Source organism: Acartia tonsa, chromosome 7 (genome assembly GCF_053477335.1).
Source record: "Acartia tonsa isolate MP-2025a chromosome 7, ASM5347733v1, whole genome shotgun sequence".
In the NCBI taxonomy this organism is placed as follows: Eukaryota; Metazoa; Arthropoda; class Copepoda; order Calanoida; family Acartiidae; genus Acartia; species Acartia tonsa.
Window position 1 is genome coordinate 39,406,747 of NC_137266.1, and position 18,435 is coordinate 39,425,181.

Here is an 18,435-nt window from a genome sequence, read left to right on the forward strand (position 1 = left end):
GGGTAGAAGATTTAAGCATAAGAAAAATGCGCTAAAACCATTTTGATGTTGTCACCTAAGTTTTGAATTTTTTGATTTTACTGTACTTTTTAATTAAAAACTGAAATATTTTTTTAATGTTCTATTAATTGCATTAAAAAACGAAGAAAATAAGCCATTAATCATTAAATTCTGATAACTATAGGTGGGGTAAAATTGCTTTCAAAAAAGTTCTCATAAAAAAAACACACTGTATTTAAAGTAAATAACATATATTTAACCCTAAAATATAACATTAGATAGTTTAGGTTGGGTTAAGTTGGATAATTAAAGTAAAAGAATATAGGGGGCATGAGATATATGTAACTCTCTCCACAGGGCGGAGACCCCTGTCCCGACTTTGTACTGGGTCTTTGAAATAAGCTTAAAGCGTCAGAAATATAAAAACAGCCGAGTCATTACAAAATAATAGAAAGCAATTTGCTAGCAGACGAAAAGGGTCTCCATCAGTTGGGCCAGATAGTTGTCTGGTACATACATCTATACTTATAACTTCAATGTTAGATTAATAAAGCTTATTAAGGAAGATTCAGTTTGCCACTGATGGTATAATGAGATAGAAAAACCGACATACTATCACTCATAACTGATAGCGTAGCTTTGCTACTAAAAATTCATAGACCTACTAAAGGAATACAGTGATACGAACATAAAAGATAAAATGATAAAATCCTGTAAAACTTTTGAGCGTTATCCTATCCCTTTATTCCTAAAATGCATCTATTTGAAACTTACGTAGGCGTTTTGGCTGTTATATATGTATGGGGTGCTTTTAGAAACTTCATAGTGTTCATACAATCCAAACTAATTTTAAAGTAGCAATGTTCCAAATAAACCTTGCAGGCAAAACAATGGGGTTGAGAGTGCAACCATATTATTAGGATTTTAGAGCTCTTTCCCTATAATGCAAATGAACACTAAGCTTTCCTAAAATTCATATACTTATTGATTCAGCCCCTTTAAAAATACTAAATAATAGTTGTTTTGCTGTTTTGAAAAACCTTCTTTTTTGAAAAAGTTTTTATATTTTGCAAGAGTAATCTTTAAGGTTTAGATGTATTTGCATTTTCAAAAGAGAGAGGTGATACAGAGAAGGGGGAAAGAGAGAGCCAGAGAGAGAGAGACAGAGAGACAAAGAGAGAGAGAGAGAGAGAGAGAGAGACAGAGAGAAAGAGAGACAGAGAGACAGAGATAAGTAGATAGAGAGAGAGAGAGAGAAAAAGATAAAAAGAAAAAAACAGATGGATGAAGAAAGAAATATAGAAAAATAGATAAAATTATAGATGGATAAAGAAAGAAAGATAAAGAAAAGATGGTTCAAGAAATAGAAAAAGAAAAAAGACTTAAAAACTATATTTTGATAGTTTAGGCCATAGTTTTAAAAGTGCGTCTTAACTTAATGGTATAGAACGGTTACTGGACGCACCCTTTGCGGTTTAACACGCTTTTTTCAACAAGGTGCGTGAGTTTTTTACGTAATATTAGATTTTGTCAGAGCAATATTTAAAAATATGGAAGACGAAGAAAGACGCTCAATGTGACATCATAAAAATAAAGGATTATCCATCTCTTTTGTAAGGGTTTTCCTTACTACTCCTCCTCTCCTCATCCCTTATTTTTATGACGTCAGAATTGTTTCTGGGCGACTTTCTTCGTCTTCAAAATATGACGATAGCAAAGCAAAACAAAAATGTTAGATATTAATTTATAAAATCATTATTTTTTCATTCAATTATATTATGATCACTTATTTTTGGTTACTTATATTTACTAAAAGTAGAAAGTATTCAAACAATGTAAATTCTTGATATTCTTTGTTGAAATAATTAGAATTTTTTCGATGGTCAATTTGCAAAATCATAATGTTTAGGATTGTTCTAAATTTAAGTATGACTCATATTGTCAGGGTTGAGAGATGAGATAATTAATGATATATAAATATTTAAGCCACTTCTGAAGTACGAACTTCTTCCTTTGGTAGCTTGTTAATACAGGTAAATATTATGTAAGAAAAGGTTTTGATCTATCATTGTCCTTTCCCTCCCTGGTGGTGCATTAAACATTATTGGGCAAGCCCTAGTTAAGGCTTGGAATAAAAATTACAAAAAATCTAAACATATTGATAAGAAAAAATGACAGTTTCCTTCAAGGCGCCAAGTCGAGCACACAAACCCTCCTCTCTTATTTTGAAGGTAGTTTTTGTTTGAATGTTTATTGCTTTTAGTCAGGTTAGGTTTTATTATATTGGGTAGCCTAACAGGGTTAGAGCACCACAGGCTTAGCCCCCCCCCCCCCCCCAAGGTTTTATGCAAAGGGAAACAACGGTCCCCCACCCTATTTAAAAAAAAAAACAAGGGCAAGGGAGATCTTCAGTGCTCGACAGGCAATTTTAGGAAAAGCTACTAGTAATTATCAGGGGAAAATTATATTAACTGTAATACAGAAATAGTATAAATAAAATTATATCTTTAACTCTATATCACTTGTATTTTATGTTTTAAATTGTTGAATATCTATCCCTAGTAACTCATAACTTAGTTTATAGCACACGAATTTAAAGCAATTCATGGTTATTTAAATTGAGGTTCTACTATTCTATCCTATTACATAAAGTAGTAAGGGTTTTGTCTTAAGCTTAAGACCTTAATAACTACTGAATTGATTAGGTTCTCTATGTCAGGTAAGCTTCATATATGTCCTGCGGTGTATGATATATTTAGGCTATATAATTATCAGATTTAACTCTGGTTTTAAGCTATTTCTCTAGCCCCTCAATGTCCTTCAGAGTCCCTAGATACCAGTATATAAGAAGTAAAGGATGTGTGTCTGATTATATGTTCTGTAAGATCGGATGAACGGCCAGAATGATCGTTCCACAACTTCCATGAAAGTACCCTCCAAAAAAAACACGTCTTTAAGGCTAGGGACGAGGCCATTATAGTGAATTGATTCTATTGGTTTGTCGTTACGTTTCTTAGAGTGTGTAAATTTAGATCTCGCAAACCTCAGGACTATCAAAAAAATAAGATAAGATTTTCCCTTACTAAGGAAGGTCTCAAGGGACTGAGAATTTATTTACTGTCAGGTATTAGACTATTTAGCTGGGAGTTTAGACATCGCTATGAAAAGATAAAATCCAAATTCCAAACTTTTAGAATTAATCCCCTTACAAGCTAGGGGCTAATTCAAGGAGCTTAATAACTAGTTGAAAGAAAGCTAGTAAAGTTTAAACCCTCTTTTTAAAAACCCTGACTTAACGTTTATCTAATTAGCTATTAAAATTAATAATTTGCCTGGGGGATAGCACACGCCATTTGCTGTAAGAGTCATCATCCTCAGTAACTATTTAAAAGAGAGAGAGGGGGGAGGGGGGGCTATGAATTTTACGTTAGAGTGGTACCCAAATTTTTACTGCATTATCTTAAAAACGTTGAATATTACTAGTAGTGTCCAAACAATTTAACCAATAATTTTAATCTACAGAAGATGTATTTTCTATCACCATTGCATTGGTGATATACATGATTTTTAATTCATTGTCTTATCCCTTAAGATCCCTGCTATTTAAATGTTAGATTTTTAATTATTTCATTAGGAATATGTTTGATTGATTAATAAAATATTCTTTAAAATGTCAAAATTCAAATACCTGGTTACAAATTGGATTATAATAATAATTTAGACTATTGAAGATTACCGACCTTTGACAGAAGGTATTAACTAAATTAAGCAAAATCATTCTCCTTAGTATAGTTGACGAGCGACTGACCTAGCAACAGTGTGTAAATAATATTTTAACATCTTTGTATATAACGCTGGTTTGGATTCAAACCTCAATGAAAACGTAAAAAATGAGATATCTTACACTGGCCAATCCTTGCAGCCCTGCAAGTGTTTAGTATTCTGGAAAGTTGTGAGATATCAATTCTAACTTTTGGCAGATATTCTTATGCTAATACTTAGTGTGCTGACAATCACGCTAACTTTGAAGGAATCAATTAAGCAAGATTAATTGGATCTATTACAATTTACAATGAAATGTTGCTTGATTCGAATATTTCAGTTAGCCTATAATTTTAGAGGCCAAACGGCTGAACTTACAGGTTTTAACATGCATCGTTTTAACCGGCAAACTATCTGGAATGGCTAATACTCAATAATAGACAGTTATCTTGCAGCACAAATAAATGTGCAAAAATAAACGCGTATTTTCTTTAGCCATGTTCTCTATGTGCACAAATATTTCTTGGTCTTTTCAGACTATTCTTTTCAGGACACAGTTTAATATCTTTTAAGATTAGCTAAATCGCATAAACTCTTTAATGTTCGCGCATTTGTCAGATATTAGTCATAAGATTTACAAACAAAACTTTTAGTTGAAAGTCTTCTCTATAATAAAACCATGTCCGTCCGTTTGTCTGTATTTTGCTACCATTTTTGTGCCATATCTCATCTCTCTTTTGATAGCGTTCTAAATAACATCTCATTGGATTAAAAGTTGATTTTTATCAAATTGGATTGGATGGTTTACACTAGTAGTGTCCTAACGTTTCAATCAATGATTTAATCTAAAGAAGGGGTAATTATGTTTATCATTAAATAAGGATGTACATAAATGTGTCGTCTATTGTCTTATCCTTTAAGACCCTTGTATAATGTATAAATCCATTTTTCTCAAAAATATTACAATCATTATTGTGAGCTTTCATCATTTCTCCATAATTGTCTTTCGCCCCCAAGAATCTAGGGGACAAGTGTCAGCCTTAAACCACTCTATCGGATTTATTAAAGCTCCAAGAAATGTACGACCTCATCAGACTTGCCATTTCTGATATCTTTAGATTTAGACATAAAAAATGACTCAAAACTAAAAGCTTATGAATAAAAAAAGCAAATAATTTTGAATAAAAAAATTCGAAAATCTTTTAAAACCATTTCCTCTGTTATCTTTATATCTGAATAGCTTAATAAAATCTCCAGTTTATTGAATGATGTAATAGTTTTCAGAATTAAAGGGATAGGACAATGATGATAAATTAGCTCTATAGTACATTAGGATCATTGGTTGAAAAGTTTATAGCTACAGTTATTTTGTGAAACCAATAATAATCTGACAAATGCCAGAACATAAAAACAAACAAAAGGTTTTATCATTCTTTCTCTATAATCCAGAATTTCTGCATAAAAAGATACATTTTAATAATTTCTGACTCATTTATCAAGGATCAATGGAAATTTGATAGCAGAGAAATGTGTTAGAGTTGCTATTTATCGCTTCGTATTATAGACAGCTTTTCGGGGATATCTAAATGAAAAGTTGAAAAATATCCAAATCGTTATGATTTTTATTTTATTATTCATGGAAAATTATCTGTAATTCGATGCACTGCATGAATTGTATGTATTGCTGAGAACCGGTTCTAATCCAGCGGCTATTGATCGGTTTCAATGTCATACTGGAAAAAAATTATCAAATGGTAAGAAGATTAATTTGTCTTCTAATAAATCAGTAACGTAATAAGAAGTATCGAATAATTTTGTGGGAAGCATTTTATTGGACCAAGAGTTATTTAAGTGAGTATTGCCTATCCCTTCTTTAAAAACGCTTCCCCCTTTCTTTTTTTTTTCTTTTTTAAAGACAATGTAATGTTATTAATCAAACCCACTCAAAACCCATTGACTTGTTATTTGCTTGAAGCATGGTATCACTAAAATGGCTGAAGTTTTAAATGAAGGCAAAAATTCTAAAACCTGATCAATGACACGGACAGACCATGATGTTATTCAATTTTAATTCCATTGGATTATGTCATGTACATTAATAATGTAAAACTTAATAATATGTGAAGAAGTAGCTAAAATTTAAAGTGTATTTATTATTTTTTTTAAAGCGAAGCTTTTCTATAATTAGGGTCGGTCCGTCCGTCCGTCCGTACGTCCGTCCGTCACAGAGAGTTAGCTATTTTCGTTAATTTAAACAGGTTAGAATTGTCCTATCGATTCCAAACTTTGCATGATGATTCCTATAGTAGTTAGGTACAATTTACGTCGCTGGCTTGGGTCCCATACCTCAAGTGTCTTTAACCGGAGCGAAGCGACGTGTATAGGGGGGACACGGACAACGCTATTATCCATCCATCAACCTTTCAATCTCTGAAGCAAGCCTTCAGTCACCCGTTTTAGAGGGTGACCACGAGTGCAGCTTCTCTCTTAAGCGGAGCGAGTAAGGGCTCCCTCTAAAACGGTTGCAACTGAAGGCACTTCAGAGATTGAAATGGTTTTGGATGGATGCCTTCCTTTACCCTGTCAACGAGGTGGTTTACCTGGGTTTTCAGTACTGGTGACACTGACACGTTATGGCTTATCTACGGGGCCTTCTACCTTCTTTTCTCCCCTTACTATCACGCCTCGCTTCGCTTGGGTTTCAAGACACTAGGGGAAGCCTCGCTTCGCTCGGCTTCCCCCTGGCACGGACACGTTATGGCTTATCTACGGGGCCTTCTACCTTCTTTTCTCCCCTTACTATCACGCCTCGCTTCGCTTGGGTTTCAAGACACTAGGGGAAGCAAGGTAGAAGGGCCCGTTGATCAAGCATAACGTGTCCGTGCCAGGGGGAAGCCGAGGCTTCCCCTTGTGTCTTGAATCCCAAGCGAAGCGAGGCGTGATAGTAAGGGGAGATAGCAAGGTAGAAGGGCCCGTTGATCAAGCATAACGTGTCCGTGCCAGGGGGAAGCCGAGCGAAGCGAGGCTTCCCCTAGTGTCTTGAAACCCGAGCGAAGCGAGGCGTGATAGTAAGGGGAGATAGCAAGGTAGAAGGGCCCGTTGATCAAGCATAACGTGTCAGTGTCACCAGTACTAAAAACCCAGGTAAACCACCTCGTTGACAGGGTAAAGGAAGGCATCCATCCAAAACCATTTCAATCTCTGAAGTGCCTTCAGTTGCAACCGTTTTAGAGGGAGCCCTTACTCGCTCCGCTTAAGAAAGAAGCTGCACTCGTGGTCACCCTCTAAAACGGGTGACTGAAGGCTTGCTTCAGAGATTGAAAGGTTGATGGATGGATAATAGCGTTGTCCGTGTCCCCCCTATACACGTCGCTTCGCTCCGGTTAAAGACACTTGAGGTATGGGACCCAAGCCAGCGCACACAAGGTCTGTGTCTCGCTATCGCTTGAAACAGACACCTCACTGCGTTCGGGTTTCAAGACACTTACGGTATGGGAACCAAGCTGCCACCTCGTTGACGGGTTAAGGAGAGAATCCAACCCCGTAAGGTTTCAATCTCTGAAGTGACTTCAGTTGCAACCGTTTTAGAGGGAGCCCTTACTCGCTCCGCTTAAGACAGAAGCTGCACTCGTGGTCACCCTCTAAAACGGGTGACTGAAGTCTAGCTTCAGAGATTGAAAGCTAGTTGGATTGATAATAGCGTTGTCCGTGTCCCCCGTGAATCATGCCTAACCCTGTAGTACAGTCACCCAAGCTGACTTAAGGGCACCTTGACTACTGAAGAGTGTTTGACAGTCACCTATACCAAGCTAGCGGGCACTTATACTCGTCTAAGGGAACCCTAGTCCAGCTTCAAGACACTTAGGCACCCGTAAGCCGGCATAAGGGAACCCTACTTAAGCGCTAGTGAGCCTTGGTTGAACATATAGTGAGCCAAACCATGACATGTCACATCAAGGCTCACTGTGTTCAACCAAGGCTCAGTCTATGTCACGTCAAGGCTCACTATACCAAGCTAGAGGGCACTTATACTCGTCTAAGGGCACTCTAGTCCAGCTTGAAGACACTTAGGCACCCGTAGGCAGGCATAAGGGAACCCTACTTAAGCGCTAGTGAGCCTTGGTTGAACATATAGTGAGCCAAACCATGACATGTCACATCAAGGCTCACTGTGTTCAACCAAGGCTCAGTCTATGTCACGTCAAGGCTCACTATACCAAGCTAGAGGGCACTTATACTCGTCTAAGGGCACCCTAGTCCAGCTTGAAGACACTTAGACACCCGTAGGCAGGCATAAGGGAACCCTACTTAAGCGCTAGTGAGCCTTAGTCAACCGTAAGCAAGCCTAGAGTAACCCTTGTCAAGCGGGAGAAGGTTACCTTACTCTATCCTAACCTTCCTCTACTTATCCCTACTTAAGCGCCCTTAGACTGCCCTCTACTAGCCTAAAGACAGTCTTACTTAAGCCAGGACACCAATACCCAGGTTAGCTAATACCCAGGTACCCGAGGGTGACCCCCAAGTAGCCCTCTCGAAGCTAGAACCAAAGATAATTAACCGTTGTTAAGTTATAACCAACCGTTGTCCACTTATAAGCCTTCTATACTTCGCTATCTTCCCTCTATCTGCCCTCTATCTACCCTCTAGATGGCCTATTTACATCGTAGACTGCCTTAGTAGACACTTTTGTGTTGCCATTAGACACTAAAACCCCCACCGAGTCCGTATAAGGTCTACGTAGACTTTCTGGTGAAGACGCACATCATAGTTCCCCAAGAAAATACACTATAGTTCAAAATTACACTTATAAATGTTTAAAAACATTAAATACCAAGTTGACAAAATCCACGTTTCTTCGATAACTAGCGAACGGATTGAGCTAGAATCGATGTTAAGGTGTCTAAATGACCGTCTCAATGAGCCTGACATATTTTGTTAAAGACTTTGGAAGATTGGATCAATATTTTGATACGTTTGTCGGGGTAAGGCTCATTTTATGTCGTGGTTTGGCTCACTAAAAATTTGAAAAATCAGTTTTTCCTAGGAAAACTTTTTTGTTTCTTAACCGATTTTGGACTTCAAGGTGGCAAAATGTCCGTCTCAATTAGTTACATTCACCCTATAAATTTGACGGAGCTGGGTCAATTTTAAGGGGGGTGGACCAAACGATGTTTGATCAATTTTGGGCGGTTTCCCAACTCTGTCTTTTTGCGTAAGTGAGCCTTAGTGCAATAATCGTATAGAAATACTTGGCCTAGGTCCGTCAAACTTTGTGGGTGTCTTAGGCTCATTGAGACGGTCATTTAGAGTACTTAACATCGATTCTAGCTCAATCCGTTCGCTAGTTATCGAAGAAACTTGGTTTTTTCAGGTTTTCTTGAAAAATCTCAATTTCCTTGATAACTAGCGAACGGAGAGGGCTAGAATCAATGTTAAGGTGTCTAAATGACCGTCTCAATGAGCCTAAGACACCCACAAAGTTTGACGGAGCTAGGCCAAGTCTTTCTATACGATTGTTGCACTAAGGCTCACTTGCGCATACTGAAACCTTGATTTCCTAGGATTTTCGGCCTCTCGCGTATTTTGAAAAATCAAGTTTCTGCCCTCATTTCTCAACGGATTGAGCTAGAATCGATGTTAAGGTGTCTAAATGACCGTATCAATGAGCCTGACATATTTTATTAAAGACTTTGGAAGATTGGGGCAATATTTCGATACGTTTGTCGCACTAAGGCTCACTTTCAAAAAAGTGCAAAGTGAGCCTTACCCCGACAATCGTATCGAAATATTGCCCCAATCTTCCAAAGTCATTATAAAATATGTCAGGCTCATTGAGACGGTCATTTAGAGTATTTAACATCGACTGTAGCTCAATCCTAGCCCAAATGAGGGCAGAAACTTGAGTTTTCAAAATACGCGTGGACGCCGTATAAGGGAACTTTCGCCACGACTTGTACCTTATACGGCGTCTTCGCGTATTTTGATAATTCAAGTTTCTGCCCTCATTTCTCAACGGATTGAGCTACAGTCAATGTTAAGGTGTCTAAATGACCGTCTCAATGAGCCTGACATATTTTATTAAAGACTTTGGAAGATTGGGGCAATATATCGATACGTTTGTCGGGGTAAGGCTCACTTTGCACTTTTGTGAAAGTGAGCCTTAGTGCGACAATCGTATCGAAATATTGCCCCAATCTTCCAAAGTCTTTAATAAAATATCTTAGGCTCATTGATACGGTCATTTAGACACCTTAACATCGATTCTAGCTCAATCCGTTGAGAAATGAGAGTAGAAACTTGATTTTTCAAAATATGCGAGAGGCCGAAAATTTCAACTTTCGCCAAAACTTGTAGCGCCAAAACACAAACGGTTTGGTCCGCCCCCCTTAAAATTGTCCTAGCTCCGTCAAATTTTGTGTGCTTATTCTACTCATTGAGACGGACATTTTGCCGTGTTTAAATCTTATGTAGCTCAAAAAATGACTGGATGGTGGACAAAACTTGGTTTTTTGAGCGGCACCCCTCGATACTTGAAAAATCCTTATTTTGTCCACCATCTGGACAGTTTTTGAGCTAGACTCGATGTTAAGGTGTCTAAATGAGCGTCTCAATGAGCCTAAGACACCCACAAAGTTTGACGGACCTGGGTCAAGTCTTTCTATACGATTGTCGCACTAAGGCTCACTTGCGCATACCGAAACCTTGATTTCCTAGGATTTTCGGCCTCTCGCGTATTTTGAAAAATCAAGTTTCTGCCCTCATTTCTCAACGGATTGAGCTAGAATCGATGTTAAGGTGTCTAAAAGACCGTATCAATGAGCCTGACATATTTTATTAAAGACTTTGGAAGATTGGGGCAATATTTCGATACGTTTGTCACACTAAGGCTCACTTTCACAAAAGTGCAAAGTGAGCCTTACCCCGACAATCGTATCAAAATATTGCCCCAATCTTCCAAAGTCATTAATAAAATATCTCAGGCTCATTGAGACGGTCATTTAGAGTATTTAACATCGACTGTAGCTCAATCCTAGCCCAAATGGCAAAGATATTTGAGTTTTCAAAATACGCACCAACGCCGTATAAGGGAACTTTCGCCATGACTTGTAAATTTTTCGGCGTGTTCGCGTATTTTGATAATTCAAGTTTCTGCCCTCATTTCTCAACGGATTGAGCTACAGTCGATGTTAAGGTGTCTAAATGACCGTATCAATGAGCCTAACATATTTTATTAAAGACTTTGGAAGATTGGGGCAATATTTCGATACGTTTGTCGGGGTAAGGCTCACTTTGCACTTTTGTTGAGAAATGAGAGTAGAAACTTGATTTTTCAAAATATGCGAGAGGCCGAAAATCTTGTATTTTCGCCAAAACTTGTAATTTCAGTGAGCCTTAGTGCGACAATCGTATAGTAAAAGTTGGCCTAGCTCCGTCAAACTTTGTGGGTGTCTTAGGCTCATTGAGACGGTCATTTAGAGTACTTAACATCGAGTCTAGCTCAAAAACTGCCTAGATGGTGGAGAAAACTTGGATTTTTCAAGTGTATAGTGAGCCTTGACATGACATATCATAACCGCAAGTGAGCCTTAGTGCAACAATCGTATAGTAAAAGTTGGCCTAGCTCCGTCAAACTTTGTGGGTGTCTTAGGCTCATTGAGACGCTCATTTAGACACCTTAACATCGAGTCTAGCTCAAAAACTGCCCCGATGGTGGAGAAAACTTGGATTTTTCAAGTGTATAGTGAGCCTTGGCATGACATATCAATACCGCAAGTGAGCCTTAGTGCGACAATCGTATAGTAAAAGTTGGCCTAGCTCCGTCAAACTTTGTGGGTGTCTTAGGCTCATTGAGACGGTCATTTAGAGTACTTAACATCGAGTCTAGCTCAAAAACTGCCCCGATGGTGGAGAAAACTTGGATTTTTCAAGTGTATAGTGAGCCTTGGCATGACATATCAATACCGCAAGTGAGCCTTAGTGCGACAATCGTATAGTAAAAGTTGGACTAGCTCCGTCAAACTTTGTGGGTGTCTTAGGCTCATCGAGACGGTCATTTAGAGTACTTAACATCGATCCTAGCCCTATCCGTTCGCTAGTTATCAAGGAAACTTGGATTCTTCAGTATACGTAGTGAGCCTTAGTACGTCAAGGCTCACTACAGTACCTCAATACTCGCTTACGTACATCAATACTCGCGTTCATACTTCACTCCAACCCTTCTCCCCCGTGTCTTAGGCGCCCTATACCGTGTCTTAGGCTTGACTAACCCTACTCTAGGCGCCCTTAAGCGGGAATAGCGCTTGATATAGGGTTCGTATCTTGACTTAGGCTCCCTATACCGTGTCTTAGGCTTGTCTACCCTTACTGTAGGCGACCGTAAGCTGGATTAGGCACCCTATACCGTGTCTTAGACTTGACTACCCGTACTATAGGCGCCCGTAGACTGGATTAGCGCTTGGTAGAGGGTTCGTATCTTGACTTAGGCTCCCTATACCGTGTCTTAGGCGACCGTAAGCTGGACTAGGCATCCTATACCGTGTCTTAAGCTCCCTATACCGTGTCTTAGGCTTGTCTACCCTTACTGTAGGCGCCCGTAAGCTAGACTAGGCACCCTATACCGTGTTTTAGGCGACCGTAAGCTGGACTAGGCATCCTATACCGTGTCTTAGGCTCCCTATACCGTGTCTTAGGCTTGTCTACCCTTACTGTAGGCGCCCGTAAGCTAGACTAGGCACCCTATACCGTGTCTTAGGCTCCCTATACTGTGTCTTAGGCGACCGTAAGCTGGACTAGGCATCCTATACCGTGTCTTAGACTCGTCTACCCTTACTGTATGCCGGCCTAGGGTACCCTACTTAAGCGGTAGTGAGCCTTGGTTGAACATATAGTGAGCCAAAGCATGACATGTCGCGTCCTGTCTTTTTGCAACAAAAAGACAAACCGTGACATCGAAAATGCAAAAAAGACAGAGGGCGACATGTCGTGGTTTGGCTCACTGATGTCACGTTGTGTCTTTTTGTTCAAAAATTTACACAAAAGACAAAACAGTTTGTCTTTTGGCCTCTTTTTCAATGTCACACTTTGTCTTTTTGTTCAATTTATCCTCAGTGAGCCAAAGCATGACATGTCGCGTCGTGTCTTTTTTGCATTTTCGATGTCACGGTTTGTCTTTTTGTTCAAAAAAAGAGGCCAAAAGACAAACCGTGACATTGAAAATGCAAAAAAGACAGGACGCGACATGTCATGCTTTGGCTCACTGATGTCACGTCGTGTCTTTTTGTTCAAAAATTTACACAAAAGACAAAACGGTTTGTCTTTTGGCCTCTTTTTCAATGTCACACTTTGTCTTTTTGTTCAATTTATCCTCAGTGAGCCAAAGCATGACATGTCGCGTCGTGTCTTTTTTGCATTTTCGATGTCACGGTTTGTCTTATTGTTCAAAAAAAGAGGCCAAAAGACAAACCGTGACATTGAAAATGCAAAAAAGACAGGACGCGACATGTCATGCTTTGGCTCACTGATGTCACGTCGTGTCTTTTTGTTCAAAAATTTACACAAAAGACAAAACGGTTTGTATTTTGGCCTCTTTTTCAATGTCACACTTTGTCTTTTTGTTCAATTTATCCTCAGTGAGCCAAAGCATGACATGTCGCGTCGTGTCTTTTTTGCATTTTCGATGTCACGGTTTGTCTTTTTGTTCAAAAAAAGAGGCCAAAAGACAAACAGTGACATTGAAAATGCAAAAAAGAGAGGACGCGGCAAGTTCTTTTAGTTCAATATTCTAAACCAACCGCAGGACATAGATAATCGCAACCTATTCCAACCATTAGTTTCAAAGATCTTAATTATCTTCAAAAAAATAGTGGCATCGCTCCTAGAGGCCTATAGAGGCACTTGAGGGGGGGGGGGGAGGAATAATGCAAACCATACCCATTTTCAATTTTTAAATTAAAAAGTAAAAGGTGAAAAATTATTAGGGTTGATTTATTTTGGGTGGATGGTTTTACCCTCCCTTAAAATAGTTATAAACCTCCCCTGGACAATAATGGTTCAGCACTTAACAAGCTCTTATAATACACATAGACAGACATACACAATACACAGACATATACAAAGACTCAGAGACATCCTGTTAATTTTATACCTAGTATTGTTTTTTAACACATTTTTAAAAGCGAAGCTTTTCTATAATTAAGGTTGGTCCGTCTGTAATGCATAGCTTTTTCATTAATTTAGGCATGTTAAAATTGTCCCATCGATTTCAAACTTTCTGTAGTAGTTAGGTATGATTTAGAAAGCGGAGCAACATGATTTTTAACTTTTTTTACAACAAATGTTAATGTGATGTAATGATCTCATTAATCTGAGATTTGGAATACTGATTCCTTAGACAACAAAATACAATGCTATTAGCGAAGCATCTCTATAATGAAGTTCTAAAAAAGTAAGTATGTCCTTAAATATCATTCTGCATTTAAGTATTTTTTCAACAAATTTACTCACAATTTTGTTTCAAATTTTATATATATATACAGTTCTGACACTCTACAAGTGTTAATGTTCGTTTGTCCTACTGTTTCAGAGCTTTGATTTTATGGATGTTGTCATCCTTTTTAATTATAGATAAACAACTCTATAATGCAAAGAAATGTATTTTAAAACATATTTATACAGAGAACAATTAATAATTCCTAAATTACTAATTGTGGCCAAATCATTATTCTACAATCTTAATATCAATTAATTCCGGGTCCGTAAAGCATGCCTGAGCAAATATCCAGGTTTATTTCTAACTCAAAACCAAATTTAATAATTTAGGGGCTAAATTGACAAAAATCTTAAAGGGAAAATTTTTATTAAACTAAAAAAAAACTAATTTTAAGATAACACTTGAAATTTTAAAGAAATTTTATCAAAATTTTGCTACAGGCTTGCTTTGTACAGAAATCAAATCAAAATATTTATAATAAATATTCAAATCTATTTTTTAATCTATGATTAGCATGAAATTTGAAAAATAATATTTCATTTTTTTTAAAAATTAAAAGTAGATTTGAATACTTATCAAAAATATATTTACATGCTAAATACAAGAGGGGGGGAAGTTTTGACACATTTGCGGAAACAGTGAGTATAGGCTTTATCTTTGGACAGAGAGGATAGGTTATTAGGGATAAAATCATTCTTATTTGATAGATTTCCCCCAACTTTAAGATTTTCTTTGATGGGCCTCCAGGTTCAGGAGCTGCAGGCCTCCAGGTGGTGTCTGGACAGGTAAATATAAAAATTAATTTTTTTTGAAGAGTTAAAGGTCAACATATAAAACAAAATATGCATATTTTTTCTTCAAGTATGTAAATAACATTGAAAAATTTGCATATTTTATGTTTTATCAGTTGACCTCTAACTCTTGATTTTTTTTATTTTTGCCTGTCCAGAGACCACCTGGAGGCCTGCAGCCCCTGAATCTGGAGGCCTGCAGCTCCTGAACCTGGAGGCCTATCAAAAAATTCTCAAAATTAGGGGAAATTTATAATATATGAATTATTTTATCTTTAATAACCTATCCTCTCAGTCCAAAGATAAAGCCTATACACACTGTTTACACAAATGTGTCAAAACTTCCCCCCTTCTTATATTTAAAAAGTTATATCAATAAATAGCGCAGCATTAAATAGAATATCTTTTCATAAATAATCTTCTAGAATTTCAATATCTTTAATACTTAATTAGATTAAATAATGTTTCCCTTTTTTGAAATCCTTCAATAAGAAAGTAAGACACATTCAACCTTTTTTTTTGGTTGTATGTAAGTTGGACAAACTTGACAACATTATTGACACCCTAGCTATAGAGTTGCTGCACTTCATATCATATTAAATATCTATAGTATTGTTTTATAGATTATATAGTTGAAATATAGTTTAATTACTTTAGCCAAAAAAATGTAATAAATTTTTTAAATTTGAATGTGGGTAATTTCTATAAAACAATACTATAGATATGTATTTCCATCATGGTTTAGAATTGTTTTAATCAGTGTTGTGGATCCGCATTGATTGTATGCGGATCTGGATCCGAATTCTCCAAATTTGGTCAGTGCGGATCCAGATCCTTGACAATAAAAATAAAATCACCAAATTTTTAAAAAAATATTTATTCTTTAATCTCGAATACAATGTGAGAGAGAAGAGTGTGGGAGTGAATCAGCTGATTTTAACAAGGTAACCTGATATTTCAAAATTTGTAAGTGACTATTTTATATAAATTTAGGTAGATTTTTCCATAAATTTATACCCCAGGATCCAGATCCAGATCCGCATCCTTGGACTAAAAAAAATGCGGATCTTCAACACTGGTTTGAATACAGCTCAGATGAATTAAATTCTAAGCCATGATGGTAAAAGTTTACAAACATACATATGGGACAGTATAGAACAAAGCAATTAGATAATAAAAAGTATTTAAATATCATGAATACCCACACCTTACCAAAATCCAATCAAGAAATTTAAACAAGAAAAAAATCTAATTAGTTAGTAAACTATTTCTTCCTCTAAAGTATATACATTAGATATTCAAAAAGCTACTTATTATATAATCAGTAAAAAATCTTATACTGATATTTTTCAATTTACAGTGTGCTAGAAATATTTGATTATTGAATAAATAGAAAAATATTCAATGTTTATTCTTACTTAATCACTCTCATTGATTAGATTAAGGGAGAGTATGTTGAATATTCATGATAAGTTATTCAAATTTTTATGTATTAATCTTGGAAACATTTGCAGACACAGAGCAAAGGACTTTGGAAGATTCTGATCAGTCCTGAAATATTATTTACTAGTTTAAACTATAAATATAGTAATATAATTTTATTAGGTAGTTAACTTTTTTGTCAGTAGCGAAGGTTCTCATTAACCATTGAACCGATTTGGTTCTACTTCAAAGTAAAGCTTCTTATAGTTACTGAATTGATTTTAGGCAATTTTATTTTTATTTAAAAACTCTGGGTATGGTTTTTGGTTATATTTAAGCACTTCCCTTTGAATATATAGCCTTTAATTGATAGGGGCGCACTGCTAGTTACAGATAAGGAAACAGAATAGTAGCAAATAGAGACAAACAGAATATATAGAAAGATACAGATACAAACTAAATATTACTAAAACTAAGTTAAAAAACTGCTGTAAAATTAAACAGTAATTTAATAGTAATCAAATAAAAAAGATATGTTTAAAAAAATTATGAACTAATAACAAATAGATAAGTAGAAAGATTAGGATGTGAATAATTAGATAGCTAAGAGAGAAATATTTGATTATTGAATAAAAAAAGTATTTTTCACTATTAACCTGTCTACTATTATATTATAAATAAGTCAAAAGAGATATATCTGACAGATAGATAGATATAAACTTTTTGATATACATATACATAGATAAATATCCTACCTACCTTTATGTTGTAGATAATTATATCTCACTTCCTCTCTTGGCTCCTGAAATTATTATGTTTTTTAAATTCATTTGAACTAGAACATATATTATTTATATTATACCAGAGTTTAAGAATAATGATACTAATTTTTAACCTACAAAGAGTAATCTATATACCTTCATCTCCCTTACTAGACGGACAGACGGACGGCCGTTTGGACAGACAGACATCAAACTACTTTGTATTATTGATAAAAATGTTTATGCTTTTAATAGACTGTTAATTCATATAATACATAATAAAATAATACTATTGTATTTTGTTTCTTTTCTTTGTTTGTTTTGACCATTTAATTACAGATCAAAATGTTTTTTTTATTTAATAAAAATTTAAGATTTAGATAGACAGACACATAATACTATATAAGAATAATCAAATTATATTAATTAAGCTTACCACGTCCTCTAAGTATTTCTGCTATTTTAGCTTTTCTGGTTTTCTCTTCTTCAGACTCCCATCCAGTTTTTTCAAGGGCGTAATCTAGAGCTGTTTTACCTAGAAATTTGATAATTTATTAGAAATGTAAATGATATGACTGTAGATCAAATCTTGCAATACAAATGGGGCATTTAAGAATAAAAGTCAAGAAGATGAATATTGAATCTAAATAATCTAAAGTCTATTTACGGCTCTCCTTTACAGGGAGCTTCTTTTCATAAAGTATAAAGAAAATACATCTCTCAGAGGTGTGCACTAGGGTTTGAAGGGGGATAATAATTAAGAATTTATTTTAGAAAATAAAGATTTTTAAATTGAAGGGTGAAGGAAACAAAATAAGACAGACCAACTTATATCAAACAGGGGACATGCACATTTTTTTTGGGAGCTAAGGTGTTAAGAGGACCCTCCCCCCAAACAAATTAAAAATGCAGAAAGGGGTGTGACTTTTAAGAGTTAAGTTTAAAAGGAAAAGCGCATCACAATTTGGCAAGGAAATGAAAAATGTAAGAGATTTGGTAAATAATTTTTTACCCTGTAAAAGAGGGTTTGTGATTGTTTTATATTCATAATCATGGATGTTATTTCCACCCTCCCAAAGATATAGATAGATAGATAGATAGATAGATAGATAGATAGATAGATAGATAGATAGATAGATAGATAGATAGATAGATAGATAGATAGATAGATAGATAGATAGATAGATAGATAGATAGATAGATAGATAGA